This window comes from Protopterus annectens, chromosome 3.part1 (assembly GCF_019279795.1).
Source record: "Protopterus annectens isolate FY-2018-M chromosome 3.part1, PAN1.0, whole genome shotgun sequence".
Classification (NCBI taxonomy): domain Eukaryota; kingdom Metazoa; phylum Chordata; order Ceratodontiformes; family Protopteridae; genus Protopterus; species Protopterus annectens.
The window spans coordinates 415,353,665-415,369,830 of record NC_056732.1 but is presented as its reverse complement, the minus strand read 5'-3'; positions in this window follow the sequence as shown (position 1 = coordinate 415,369,830).

The window sequence follows — 16,166 nt, the reverse complement described above, 5'->3', positions numbered from 1 at the left end:
GCAGTAGCATGGCTAGTTCCCATAATATATACTGTAGTAGCATGGCTATCTCCCATAATGTATAATGTAGTAGCATGGCTAGCTCCCATAATATATACCATAGTACCATAGCTAGCACCCATAATATCTACTGTAGCAGCATGGCTAGCTCCCATAATGTATACTGTAGTAGCATGGCTAGGTCCTATAATGTATACTGTAGTAGCATGGCTAGCTCACACAATGTGTACTGCAGTAGAATGTCTAGCTCACATAATAAATACTGTAGTAACATGGAAATGTCCAGCAGGAAGTAAAATAAAAAAAAACAGACAAAGCAGAAATTTTGGTTTGCTTTTTTTAGGAAAGCCAGGGTTTCATTTTAAGAAAGACACTTGCATTGTTACAAGAATGCAAAAGAGATGTTTTACTTCTGCATCACATTATATTTCACTTAAGGTGTGGGGCTTCATTTTGTAATAAAAACCTCTTATTGCCCTCTTATTATTTAATAATTCTTGTAAACCTAAACTCATGGTTAAACGACTCCCATGATAATGTAATAAATGGTGCGCATCTTTGCTTCCCATCAGTCACTGATTATTACAAGCTTGCTTTCGATCATTTTAATAAACATTTTTTTATGAATACATCCATTCTTGATATCTCTTTCGTATATTATAAAGCTATGTAATTAGTTAATTTACAGTTCTGGTACATAGTTGTTACACGTCTTGCACATCTTTAGGTTCAAGTTTCCTGTAACCAGTTCTTTGGTGCTTTTCTAACTGTTTCATCCTGAGCTCCACACTGTCACTGTTTAATATGTAACTCACTCAGTTTTAGAAATTTTGCAGACTTTATTGCATATGAAAAGAAAGTTTAAACTATTTTGGCATACAAAGCTATATAGATTGACAAGGAGGGTAATGCCATTTTAAGAAGTGATAAGGACACTAACAGATATTGAGAAACAGAATGGTAAGTGGTATACAAGATGGCAATATATATGCAAAGGATTGCTATCAAAACCTGATTTAACCATAGCCATTGTATTACAAATGACAAAGTCCGCGGAATCATTGTAAGGATACATCATTAGCATAACAGTAACTCTGCCCAGTCAAAGATCATCATGTTTTGCTGTTGAAAAATCTCACCATATCAAAAAGACTGCTCCTTGAAATAAGAAGTACAGAGCGGAGAGTCATGAAGTAATTCCATATTGACAAATGGTGTAAGCTGTACAGCAATGAGTACAGAATGAAAAAGAACACATTTTAGACTGCTGCAGTACATAAGCAACATTAAATGCATGCCTGAGTTTGCATTTGTCACAGATAATGAGGTGACATGCAAAGTCCCCAACATACGGAAATACATTATTTCTACACTATGTCAACCAGACATATCTGAGTCTCCTGAAGTGTCTCAACCTAAGCTGGGCATGGAACTTGGTAATAGATCAGAAGTATCTATTATTACTCTGCATGATTACAAAATACTGTTGTCAAACATGGGGATTTTTTTTCCATTTACAGTTTGAGTCAATTAAATTTTAAACCCCCAAAAATATAATTAGATTTTAGTGGCATTCCAAAGCAAAAGGAAGTTGCCCTCATAAATCAGAAATCCTTACAGTCAGTCAGTAATGTCAGACATAGTTTCATTTTTCTGTTTGCAAAGTGCATTGTGATGCTAGACCTGTTGCTCTATTCACTTTTTAAGTGAGCCCAAGTAATATTTTAAAAACGTGCCTGTATTTACAGAATGCTCCTGATGTTGCCTTTTGTAGGTTTTCTGTTCCTCATAACTCAAGGGCTGTTGTCAAAGAATGTTAAACATTAGAGCTTCATACATCTTATAATATATAAAATACACCTTAACAAGACCACATTAGTTGGCGCACCAGATTAAAGCTCTGACTTGTCAAGCTGCATTCTGTGCCAGGATGTAAGGGTTGAAACCCCCCTTAAGTGTTTTTTTTAAGACTTAATGTAGTATGTTACTAGTATTCTAGGTGGCACAGAGAGCTGCCACTCTGTGGAAGAATTGAGTGTGTACTAAAGGTGCAGGGTTTGAATCACTCTCCCAGTTTAACTTTTTTTCTAAGTCTTCAGGTAATATTAAGAGTATCCCTGGCACTTAGTGTTCTGCCTGACCCATGTCTTTCATGCTGCAAAGTACTGTATTACTTTAAGTGCCTTAAGGGCATGATGGATGAGTAGCCCTGCTGTCTTGCTTTCCCCATCTCACAATATTGCAGGATTTGTTTGTTTTTTGTAAGAGAATGTAGAGGTGTGACAGCCTCCCATACTCATACATTCATACACACACACACACACACACACACACACACACCACCACCACTTTTAACTTGATGTCACCAGTGGAAGCAATGGGTGAATGTGAGCTTTTGGCTGTGTTCATTAACACAGACATTTGAGGTAACATACACAGCCAAGCAATTTTCTGAATGGCTCAGCTGCATAACTGCCTGACAACAAATGGAAAATATATGTAATTTATGTTATGCTGTCATTGTCAATATGGCTCAGTTGATTTATTATCCTTTACTACTGTCTAAGTATCGTAATGTGTTCAGTGCTGTGAATACCTATATTATGCTGCAACTAACACCATGTCTCTGCAGTTCTGTACCATAAATGTAATATTTTACTATTCTGTGATTACTGTAATGTCTTCAGTAACTGCCAATACTTATGGTGCAACTGACACTATCTCTAGCATTTTATTCCATTAATATAAACTTTATTACTCTCTATTTATTGTAATGTGTTCTGTAACTGCCAATGCATCTTTTACTATATCTGGTATGTAATATACTATTACAATCTAATTATAATGTATCTATATGGAGCTTTCTTCAGTGGTCCCCAGTGAATAAGCATTCTGCTCAGTCAGACTACCCTGATTAACAAAGCAAGCAGACAAACAAAGAAATAAATAATTTAGGTAGAAGTATACATCTTATAGCTTTTCTCTTGGTCTGGCATGTCTCTGCTTAATTTATACTCTGCAGATGCGAAGAAGACTAGAAATAATTACACTCCATTATGTTATGACAATTGTCCATTATGTTATGACAATTGTCACACAAAAATGTATTGATTTTCAGATGACAGAACATTGTTTTCTGTAAAAGGGCAGAAGCTATAGTGTTAAGTATTAATTGGCACTATGCTTGTTAGTATAACTGGAAATGGGTTCAGTATTTTTAACAAGCATTGAGGACAGCATTGCACTGAAACAATGGCTGTACAAGGATATAGCAAACGTTCATTGATTCTCTGTCTGGCAGCTTTCAAAGTGTTTGCAGTAATTCATCTTCAACCAGCTGAAAATAAACAGAATAAAGATGTCATGACATGCAGTAGAAACATTAATGTATGGTTACATAGCTTATTATATTGGCATAAATGACTCCTACATTTATTTATGAAAATATAAAGACGTAAATAATCCAAATCATTAACAATTTAAACCTGACCATGCTGTGATGTTTTCCTAACTGCGCATTAATAAGCCTTGATTAATTTCCTGTGAACAAGAAAAGACAGCTTGTTAGCTGATATTCAAGTCCTTAAACTGAAGAGCATAGGGCAGCTTGCACAAAAAAAAAAAGATGCAACAACAAATTGGGAATTAAAGAAATGAAGTTGCTTGAAGAGAAGTAAATGATAAGTGATACTGACCTGGGTCAAGAGATGAGAAGGTTTTAAGTTAATTCCGATTCTTCCTTGGATCAAGCTCATGTCACTTAGCAGAATACTAAAAGAGCTTAATAAGTACTCTGCGTAAACAATAACTTCAACAGTCAGTAAAAAAACTGTTGTCTGCCAACTGCCATGTTCAAAACTTTAACTTACTTTTGTGAAATGTATTAGATGGATAAGCTGACTGGTCCAAAGATCCTTTTGTTCATTTATCCAGGCCATAGGAAGTAATATGCATTTTAGTGTATAAAATAAAAATACAGTTATTATAAAACACAGAGCATCACAAACATAATAATGATTCCAAATTACAAGTATAAAGACAAAGGGCAGGATTCACAAATATTTTGTCTGCCTGTGCTAATTGGCCAATGTGTGTTGGTCGAATAATGCAAGGGAGAGATTCTCTGATGGTAAAGCCACACAGAAAAACACCTCATTAGCGGATCATTACCATGTCTCTGAATCAAACATTGCACTGTCAAAATCCAGCAGTGCTAATGTTCTCTCTACTAACCCATACTTCTCAGTAGCATTTATCTCTCCCATGCATACACACACATGCACAGAGAAACACACACACACACACACACACACACACACACACACACACACACACACACACGCACACACACACACACACACACACACACACACACACACACACACACACACACACATACACCATAAAGAGCCAGCATTGCATGCCTACTGCCCAATGTGTGACCGTTCAGAGACATACGCATGCACTCACACACAAACACACAAATACATGCAGTGTCAGCATCACATTCCTACTTCTCAATGTATGACCAACCAGCCACACACACTGACATACACATACACACACACAAATATACACATACACACATGCTCAAGCGCACATGTGCACACACACACACACACCCACATAAACACGTGCATGCACACACAAACACACAAATACACACACACACACACACACACACACACACACACACACACACACACACACACACACACACACACACATGCACATGTCCACACACACAGCACCATGGCTTTGCTATACTTACCTACACCATGACTACTCACATAGAAGTGAATGGGTGAATGCCATCTAAGGAAGCCATTTACTCTTTCCTCCTACAGATCAAATTAACTTGCCAGAACAAGACTCACACTGCCAGCTTAATCCAAACCTGCTGCCATTTCTGAGGGGAAAGTACATGGTTAATTAACCTTATTTGTTCCCCTAGACTGCTACTGCTTGAAGGAATGCTTATCTTGTTCCAAATGTTCATTGAAGTTCTGTGCATAATCAAATCATAGCAAAGTGGTTCTTCTCTAGTTCATGGAAAATCAAACCGCCAGTTGTTCTCTGGCAGCCCTAGCCCTGGAAGTAAAGTTCCAACACATGTTTGAAAGGAAGATCCAAGGTGAGAAATCAAATCCCCCGTGGTGCCATGTGTCACACCAAAGACACATCCACAGACACAGACTGTGCCCTTAAAGAAGAAATGTGTAAACAATATTTTAATTGTTTAATTAAAATTAAATGTTGTGGTAGCCCCCGAGCCAGCAGGCCCTAGGCAACTGCAGCCCTAGCACCGGAAGTAAAGTTCCAACACATGTTTGAAAGGAAGATCCAAGGCGAGAAATCAAATCCCCCATGGTGCCATGCGTCACACCAAAGACACATCTACAGACACAGACTGTGCCCTTAAAGAAGAAATGTGTAAACAATATTTTAATTGTTTAATTAAAATTAAATGTTGTGGCAGCCCCCAAGCCAGCAGGCCCTAGGCAACTGCCTAGGTCACCTAGTGCTGGATCTGGCTCTGCTTGTGGTGGTTGGACTGGAAGGAGTTGTCTGTATGTAAACTACAGAGTTTGAAGTAATAAATGTTTTGTTTTGTTTTGCTATGTCTTTTTTCACATTGGCTTGTACATATGTGAAAACCCAAATTGTCCCAGTGGAGCTTTATTGGCAGGCAGCATGCAAATAAACAAAACTGGAAACAGATCTTCTGACATAGATAAACAGTAAGTATCCACTGTTACCACAATGCAGTTACAAGGTAAAGCTCATGTAAACCCACGTGATATTTTGAGATGATTGTTACATAGATGAAAATGTCTTATGTGTACCATAGCCACTGTATTGTATTTTTTGCTTGAACTATTTTGTAAATGATACTTGGAGCTTTCCTCCACAGGAGGCCCAAGACCATATATTGTACTTTCTAGCATGAACTGTATTGTAAAAGATACTGGTAGCTTTTCTCCCTGGGCCTCCACTGAAAATGCGTGTTCAGTCGCCTATCCTGGTAAACAAATGTAAAATAAAATAAAATAATAAAAAATGTAAATCTTCTGACTTAAAGAAATGCTGGTGAAAGCATAGTCACTCTAAGCAATGGCAGCTGAATATATTAATAAGGCATTTATGATTGATATTAATGGGGGGGTGTCTTGTAGTGTAAACCTAAAACCAAACACACTGCTGTTTTTTTCTTTTTTTACATAACATTTATTAAACTCTTTCAACATTAACAATAGCATGATAGAGATCATAGAATAGCATGTGTAAATAAAGGCATCTCATTCTTACTGTTACAAACACAGGAACTAATAATCCACCTTTCTTCCCACATCACACTTTTTTTCTTCTCTTTTTTTCCCCCAAAACTATTAGATAAACATAAGTAATAACATTAAGACAGGAAGCCATTCAATATCAAACTTTTTTTCCATTTCGCAGCTGTATTAATACTTTCCTAATAACTTTAAATGTTAGCATCATTATGCTTAGTAACACATTTAACTATTCTTCTAATATTTTTCTTAGGAAGAGTCATTTTCACCTACCCTGATCCTCTCTTGAAATTCACTCATTTGGGAGGTATTTTCTGTTTTCTATTTTCTAATAATGACATTTTTTAACTGCTTGCATTAGTAAAGTGGTTAATGCCCTGAGATGTCTGGGTATATGCCATTACCCTGCTGTTGGACAAAGCTTGAACTCTTGAGCTTGGCCTGCCGGAGCATCAATCACTTTTGGTGAGTTGTGCCAGAAGTGATTCCCTTTTGGGGGAGATTTCCCCCTTTTTCAAGTGTGACCCCAGAATTGGTACATATAAGTTCATGGGGTGTGGGGGGTTTCCACATGGGAGGAGGGCGTAGACTTAAAAAAATGTTTTTCAGTATGATGTTTTGAAAAATGCAGTTTAGGGATTCTGATCCTCAAGTGCATTCACCTTTGTCTACTCATTGTGGAAGCGGGTATATGCAAATCACTGTACCAATTCAAAAGCATCATTTCTCTACCCCTTCACTGCTGCTTCTCTTTATATTGCATTTAAAGTGCTCTGAATTTTATTTTTTAAACACCTTTATCACTTAAGACTTAGGCACACATGCATTAACAGAAAAGAAAACAAACCATTTTAACATTTTAATTATTTATACACATTATACATTACATTTTCTTTCTTTAAAACTGTCTTTTGGTCCAACATTGCATAAATCAATCAATTCCTGCCTTCCATTAAAACTCACTTCTCCTCCTGAAAATTATTCTGCATGTATTGCTCCCAAAAATTCCATTTATTTATGTAAATTTTGCTCCTTCCCTTTTCTACAGCTCCCACTTCCAGTTTTTTTTTATATATCTTGCAATATTCAGTACTTCAAATACAATTGGTTAAGAGTTTGACTTCCATTTTTATTTTTCTTTACTCATCACTGTAAAGCTCTGCATACCCTTAGCTGGCTGGAACTCCCCATCCACCTCTCCTACATTCAACTTATAACAACACATAAAATCATGCACAAACCATTAGCCTGCCTATCTCTCAACCCCTTTAATCTAGCTAAAATAACTCTCAGATCAAAAGACAAACAACTTCTCTCCATAAATAAACAAAATAAACCCCCTGGACAAATCCTGTACTTGTACTGAGTAGCAAAAACTGGAACTCCTTACAGCTAGCCATCAGAACTTTTTCTAACGTACCCACTTTTGAATGCTCCATAAAAGAATGCTTTACAAAATCTTGAACCTGCTCCTGCACCAATCATGGCTGAATGTACTCACTATATTTCACCCACTCCATTCAACCTAAGTCACACCTCACAACCCTCTCCAACCTCCTACTCCAATCTTTTCTCTTTTTTTGCCAGTACCTTACCTTATCCACTTCATCTCTGCAGACATTTCCTTTACCTCTTTCTCTTTCCTCCCTGCTCACCTAAGCTACCTGAAGACCCTACCTGGACTCTTCTTATAATCTCATTTCTCTACATCCTTCTTCCTTCTATAACCATAATATGAACACCATCTCTCATACTAAGACATCACTTAATTTCCCCTCACTGTCCATAATCATGTATTCTCTAATATCTCTTTTAAATATCTTATTAGAATTGTCTCATGTCTCATTATCATGCACTAATCTATGAAACAAATAATATGACTAATGAGTTTTTCCTCACATATTTTCTTCAGCTCATGTTATTATTTTTCATTGCACTTAACTATGAAACATATGTTCTATGTTTTTCTCATTACATTACTTTTTTAGTCCTATGGTTTGTAGTGTAACACGATACTTTGATTTTAAAATATCTGTAATTGATTTTTGAAACATTGTGATTGTGGATATGTTCTCCCTGGGTCTGCACTAAAAATGGACACTTTCTGGCTGAGTGGGACTTTCCCTGTAAACAAGTGTCAAATAAATAAATATATTTTCTAGTAATTGCTTTTTGGCAGCCAACAGAATTTAACTTAATAAGGCTTTACTATGTCTAGGCAATTCAAACCATATGTCCCAGCTGAAAATAAGAATATGTGGAAAAGGTTTGGCATTCACAAATACAACAGAACAGGACAAGCTGAAACAAAAACACCAAAAGCTATACTGTCATGTGACGCCTAAACAAATATGAGGCACTAATCCACAGAAATAGCTATAAGAAATGATCCGAAGTTGCCCATAAAATCCAACGTTTAATGAAAACCAACAAGAGATGAAAGTTAAGCACTTTCACCCGTTTCCAACGCTATAAGCCTCTTAAAAAGGTATCCAATTATACTAAATGAAATTAATATTAATTCAAATTGCAATGTTGACCAAGCAGCCAGTCTTCAGAAGTGGCTACAGTGTCAACAATAGATATAAGTACTCTCAAAGGTTAAAATATTTCTCTAAAGGACCAGCTACAATGAAAAGTTTAAATATATTTAATAATAAATAATAAAAAAAGAAAATATGAAATATCTATTTACAGTAAGTAGTCACAGGAAATACAGTTTCAGTCACAGGAAATATTAAAAATAACACAGCTAGAAAGATTCACACAGTTACAGAAAAACAATACTTAACTATTCTCACTATATTTTCCTGACTGATCTAGAGAATTACTGTTCCTACTTACTTAATAGAGCAAGGTAAGATGAAGTAGGTGAGGCATCTATCTATGTCAGGTTCCAAGAAATAGACTGCCCTGAAACTTCGGTCTCACCTAATATTAAAACATTATTTCTGTACAAAATGACATCACATACATCTGGTCATCTGACTTCTAGTTCCCATGCAACCCCCCCCCCCCATTGCTAGAAACTGCCAGCATTTAGCACCTACATGTCAATAATACACACAAGAGCTTTGCTCAGATCTGGTGCAACTTCTAGAAGTCATAAAACAATTACACACTTCTACTCCTCCTACAGACCAACAAACCATGCTTCTTACAGACATTGTATCTCTGGCTTCATTCAAAACTGTGAGATAACATCTTTATGGCCTAGGCACAGTAATTTAATTTCTCTTACTATTTCTCAAAGTCAGGTGGATTGAGACTAATGTCGTCTCTTCCAGAATACTTTGTTACAATATATACATTTAAACAGTTACAATAATGCATGTACATTTCTTTCTGTCCAGCAGGGCACACTGTTGATACACTTTTAACACAAGCAGCTTTACAAATACATTTTCAACACAAACATCTCTACAAATCAGTTTGATATACAAATGACATATAACTCTTTACAAAATTCCAGCTAGCTGTGCTGGTATATGTTACACATTCACTGTCCTGGCATAGCTGGCAATATCTCACATCATCACAACACGCTTCCTATTATTCTCATGTTTTGAATGATTGTAAGTTTGGGTATTTCCAAAATATAGGCTCCTCTAACAAGTGTCCTTGGCTGATGGAAACACTGTGTGTATTTTCCTTGGTGTATAGAAATACTTCTGTAAACACCTCAACACAAAAATTATAACATTCCTTGATTTTGTAACTCGCCTAGTTACTAAGCAAATTCCCTCTCCATTGTTACATTATGTACAGTTAAGTTAATGTTTCCTCCACCTTTCTCTATGTCTCTCATAGTGCCTTCCATAATTGCCTATTAATATTTTGCACGATGTGTTGATTGGAGTTTTTCTGTTTGCCTTTTTTAACATTAGTTCCATTAAAAATTTCACCATTATTGCTTTTAACCCAGTCCTCTTAATTCTGACTGCAGTTGTTTAATCTCTGCTAGTATGTCTTTATGTTCAAAAGAATATTATACAGCTACACAACTAGAAATATTGTATATAATAATAGAAGATAAGTCACATAACTCCAAGTAGAGGAATATGCTGTATAAACTGGGACAACATAGAATGGAACCTAGGAATATGTAGGCTGAGCAAATAAAACAAATGTCAGAAGGGAACAATATATTTATGTAAGAGCTATGGCTTCCTGGGTCATACAGGCAAACATATAGTTTGCAAGGATATGATATGGGACTTTGTCTATTGCAATTTGGACATGCGGGAGCTGAAGGATGTCATACTCTTTCATGAATCTTGAAGTGTGTCTGATTTTGATGAAAATAACAGTTGTTCTAATCAGTTTAACCTGTTTCCAATTTTATCATTCAAAAAAAAACTAGACAGTATCAATGTCTTTTTTCACATGCTTCCCATGTTTGGCCAGGAGTAAAACCATTCTCTGCAATATGGAATGCACATGGAATCCCAGACAATATAATGAAGATTGAACATAGACTGAATACATACAATATGGTCTGTAGTTGTTATGGCAAGTATGAAATTAGTTCAAAGCTGCAATGAGAAATTTTATAACATGAATGTAGCAAATAGTGAGCTTCCCTCACTGAATTTGTGGAATTATTAGAAAGGCTCACTTTCACTTAACCTCCACAATAAAAAGAGGTGTCTCTTTTATACCGACGACTTGTACTGTTGCTGAGGAATATATGTTGCATGTTGTAGACTATAGGAAGTGTTCTTTTACTTACCTGATCAATGTCATTAGGCAAGGTCATTGATATCATTTCACACAGGCAGTACTATTATGCCAGTGAGCTCTGTTATTAGGCATGGCTACTGACATGATGTTATTAATTATCTGCTGCTGGAGTTCCTATGTCCATGAAGCTGTTTCATTAAGAAGGATCACTGATGCTTTGTTACAGCACACAGCAGGCAAGGTTCTCCCATTCCATTTTACAGTGTTACTAATTACATTTTCTGATGTGACATGATTAACTCTAATTAATGATAATACACAATAGACATAAAAAGACTAGTTCAAAGTTAGGATGATTTGCCTTCTTCAATGAAATATTGCTATTAGATAGAGTCAGGCTGGCATGTGCAGTCACAGAAAGCATAAAAGTGACCAGTGGGGGCACCTCATGGTTCTGTTTTAGGACCTTTGCTATTCGGTATATATGAGTCTGACCATCAATTCAAAAATTAAGAACACTGGTTAACCAGAGATTCAAAGATGGCTGCCATTCTGTGAACACTGCTGAACTGCAGCTCTTCATATAACCTGAGAAAATCTAAACCCTGAAGTGATACCAAGAACTTTTTAACAACAAATCTTCGAAAAAATAATTATAACTTCACTCAACTATCCTGCAGGAAGAGAAAAAACTGAAGAATAAGACAATATTTAACAGGATTATAGTAGATTAGCTGGCTCTGAAGAGAGAATCAAACAAAGAAACCATTTGCTCTTTACACTTTAAGTTTCTGTACTGAGATAAAATGTCGAAAGAGGAAAAAAATATGGACACAACTACTACTAAAACAAAACTTTCAGAACTACAGTCACCGGAGAAAGATGTAATTTCCAAAAGACAAAAAGTTATAAAGCAACAGGAACAACAAAAGCCAGGGATTAAGACTAAAGCTGATCAAGTGTTAAACATGGAAGACATCATTCAAGAAGGTCTGAAAGAACTTACTACCCAAATACAAACGTTTGGAATTTCCTGCACCCAAATTCTTGAAAGAATGGACAAGACTGAAGCTCGGATATCAGAAAATAAAGATAAACTAACTTTACTTGCAAAAAAATCAGATACTCATGATCTGGACATTCTGGCTATTCAAACAAAGATTACTGATTTAGAAGCAAGATCCAGGAGAAACAATATAATTATTAGAGGAATTCCAGAATCCATACAGTATAATGAGTTAATCCCATCTATAGCACAAATACTTACAGTGCTTCTTAATGACTCTGACATGGTAAAACAAATAATCATAGAAAGGGCACATAGAGCGTTGAGAGAATCACAAGCATCGAATAGCCCAAGACCTGTGTATGTTAAAATATTTAATGACCAAGATGTCAGCAAAATCCTTATAACAGCAAAAAAAAGTGGTGGACATATTATGTGGAATAATAATAGAATTTCTCTGGCACAGGATTTGCCCTTACAAGTCAGACAAGCTAGACAGTCTTTATCTCCATACTGTAAGTTTCTTATTGATAAACATATTAAATTTCAAATTAAATATCCTAATATGTTAATATTTACAGTAGATGAGTCTAAATACTCTGTTTCAATGAACAATGAGGCAAAAAATCGTCTTTTTGAAAGTTTTTAAGTGTTTACCTGCTTCTGAGACTTGATCTGGCTTTCCGTTGAGACTAACATGCTGTCCAAGGTCGGATTCATCTGTTGCTGTGGCTCGAGGTCTTGGTAATCCATTGTTTTCATTTTAAATGCTTTAGGCCTCTTTTGGAATAGATAAGGGCTTTGTTTTGTTGATCCTGGTTATCTGCATCTGTTTTCCAAAGTTTTATGACTTTCACGAAGTTTTTACATCGACGAGGAGACAGGAAATGCCTTGGATGCTGCTGAGGGCAAGGATTTTACTGTGGTGCTTCTGGAAGTCCGCCTGCATTAACTGTCCCCCATCGCGAGCATTCTGTAAGGTTTCCAGGCTTGGAAATCTGAAGTGAACTGTTTTAAACATTGGAAAGTATGATTAACATTAAAAGATGATGTTTTACAGCAATTTAAGCACATAGGAACATTTGATTATACTTGCTTTTCATATAACAAAAAAAGTCTTGTAGTATATAATAAATAATTGGGGTACAGGGAATATTTGTTTCTTTCTTTTTCTTTTCTTTTTTTTCTTTTCCTTTTTTTTTTTTTAAATAAGTAGGTATTGGTTTACTATTTCAGAACTAATCTGAAAGGACATGTTGAGTTTTTTTAATGTTAGTGAGGGATACATATATAGAAATTACAATTAACATTCTATATAAATAGAACATATAATTAAACTCATATATTATTAATTAGATGTGACATAGCTATATACTACACTAGTTAGACATCATTTTATAATATTAGGAGATAGAGCTGACCTGAAGTATATAAATAATGAAGGACCTACATTTTTTCTCTCTCTCTCTCTCTTCATTTGATACATATATGATAGAGAACAATGTTGTCCCTATGTTGGACTCTATTTTTCAGAATGACAATTGTCGATTATCTTATTTGATTCATGTTGTTTATGTACAGCTAGCTAATCAAAATGACTGAATGTTTATGTTAATGTTATAGCTCCAGTATGATTTACTTAAATAACAGTTAACAAAAGAGATGTAGATGCACAGTAGTGTTTGGTAGGGAATATTTAGATTAGACTTTGTAGAAGTAAAATTAGTTTATATAGGTCCTATCTATGGGAAGTTTTTGAGTTGTTATAACCTGATGACATTACACATGTTTACTTTTTTGACCCTTTCAGTTTTTTACGTTATGCAAGACCTATATATGTCCTGGTCCGGGGATAGAGTGGGTAGGCACTGGTATAGGACTGGATGTCAAGAATACTTCCAAATTACATATGTCTTTAAACTCACTTTGACTTTATCCAAAATCAGAAGAGGATGATACTCCACAACAAACGAAGCAAAACCAGATGAATGATAAGACAAGTCCTTTATTCGAATAAGTAAGCGCTTTCACGTTGCTTGGAACGCTTCATCAGACTTCAACAAACCATAAAATTTAAATCAACTTATATATAAGTAAAACACCAATGAAAAACACATCAGCAAGTCACATGTAAGTTACAAAAAATACATAATTTCCTTTCCATAAAAATTATATAAATATATCATAAAAATCTCATGTTAATAAATGAACAATAGAAGTAAAATATTAAAACATACTAAAACACATATTGCATAGTGAGACTTATTACTACTGTTTAATGTTTCAAAGGTTTATCTAATAAAAATGGTCTCAATGAAAATTTATCATTGAGACCATGACCTTTATTCGCAGATAGCTTAATAATCCATTTTGCCTCAGCTTTTTCTGTCTTATTGCCAATATTACCAAGTCTTTCAGTCTCTGTTAACTGTCCTATTACTAAAAATCTAAAGGCATGTGTGGTGTCATTATGTAGTACATGCTTGGCTAGGGCATTCCCTTCATTCTCTCTGTGTATAGCATACAAATGCTCTCGTATCCTTTCTCTTAAGGTTCTATTAGTCTTTCCTATATAGAAACAATAACATTTTGTGCAGGATGCTAAATAAATCACATTTCTTGACTTGCAATCAGCGTATTCATTAAACTCATATTTAACACCAGTATCTGGATGTATAAAAACATTAGATTTCATTATATATATACACTGGTTGCAAGAGCGACATGCAAATGTACCCTTTCTCTCAGAGGAGATCTTATTTTTAGGCACTCTCTCATAACAAAGCATACGTTTTAAAGATTTAGTATTCTTATAGCTAAAGGATGGTTTTTCACCCACTAAGTCTTTTATACCATCATCTAACTGTAAAATGTTCCAATGTCTCTTAATAATGTTAACAATGGAAGTATTGTTATTAGTAAAGGGTATCACTAGTCTCCTCTTATCATTATTCCTCACTATAGGTCTCTCATCTATGCTGCCTTGTTTTTAATAAAAGGGCGTCCTAGATGTGTACGTTCAAAAGTGTCCAATGAGCATATCTCTATTGCAATAGCCTCTATGCCTAAAATCACTTTCTATAGTTTTAATGCATCAGAGAAAACCAAATCATCACTAGTTATATTAGAAAAACGTTTCACTTGATTACTCACAATGTTTCTGTGTATATGGGGGGGGTGCATGCTACTTCTATGAAGAATAGCATTCTTCCTACATACCTTCCTAAATACTTCTGTTTCTAGAGTATTGTCTTTTTTCTCAATGTCACATCTAAAAAATCAATTGTATTTTGTGAATACATTTCAGTCAACCTAAGAAATGTGGTAGTTCCATTGATATATAGAACAAACTCTTTTAGGAGCTCTAGTGTGCCTCCCCAAATTAAAAAAAGATCATCAACAAAACGTTTGTAATATCTTATAGAAGTGGAGTAAGCCAAATGTTCTAAAACATACGTATTCTCCCAATATGCTAACACAAGGTTAGCATAAGAGTTTGCACAAGATGTGCCCATAGCTACTCCTTTAATTTGAAGGAAGTATTCATTGTTAAAGGTAAAAACATTGTGACAAAGAACCATTTCTAACAACATTGTGAGTTTAATAACTTGATTGATGCTAAGTCCTTTGTTTAACAAATATAACCTCAAGAAATCTATCCCTACATCATTGGGTATGCAGGTGAAAAGAGAAACAATGTCTAGTGTTACCATATAATCTGTAGTTTCTAGAATATTGTTCTCATTGAAAGGTGCTAGTGTTTCCAAGAACTGTTTTGTATCACGTAATATAGATCTAGTGGATTCTACGACTGGTCTCAAGTTTTTTTCTAGAAAAATACATATTGTCTCAGTTAACCAGCCTCTGCCAGATACTATTGGTCTAAGCGGAGGATTATGTGTGGTCTTGTGTACCTTAGGTAAACCTCTAATTACTGGTATCACAGGTTTCTCTATCAAGAAATATTTGTAAAGTTCTTCATCAATAATGCCACACATCAACATGTCATATAAATCTGCATGTACTGTTTTTATTAACTTATCTAGATCTGACATGCTCAGTCTCTTATAAGTAGTAGTGTCTGAGAGCATTTATAACATAGTATCATGGTAGTAGCCGGTATCTAGAAGTACTGTAGCTCCCCCTTTATCAGCTTGTCGAATGACTATACTAGTATTGTTCTT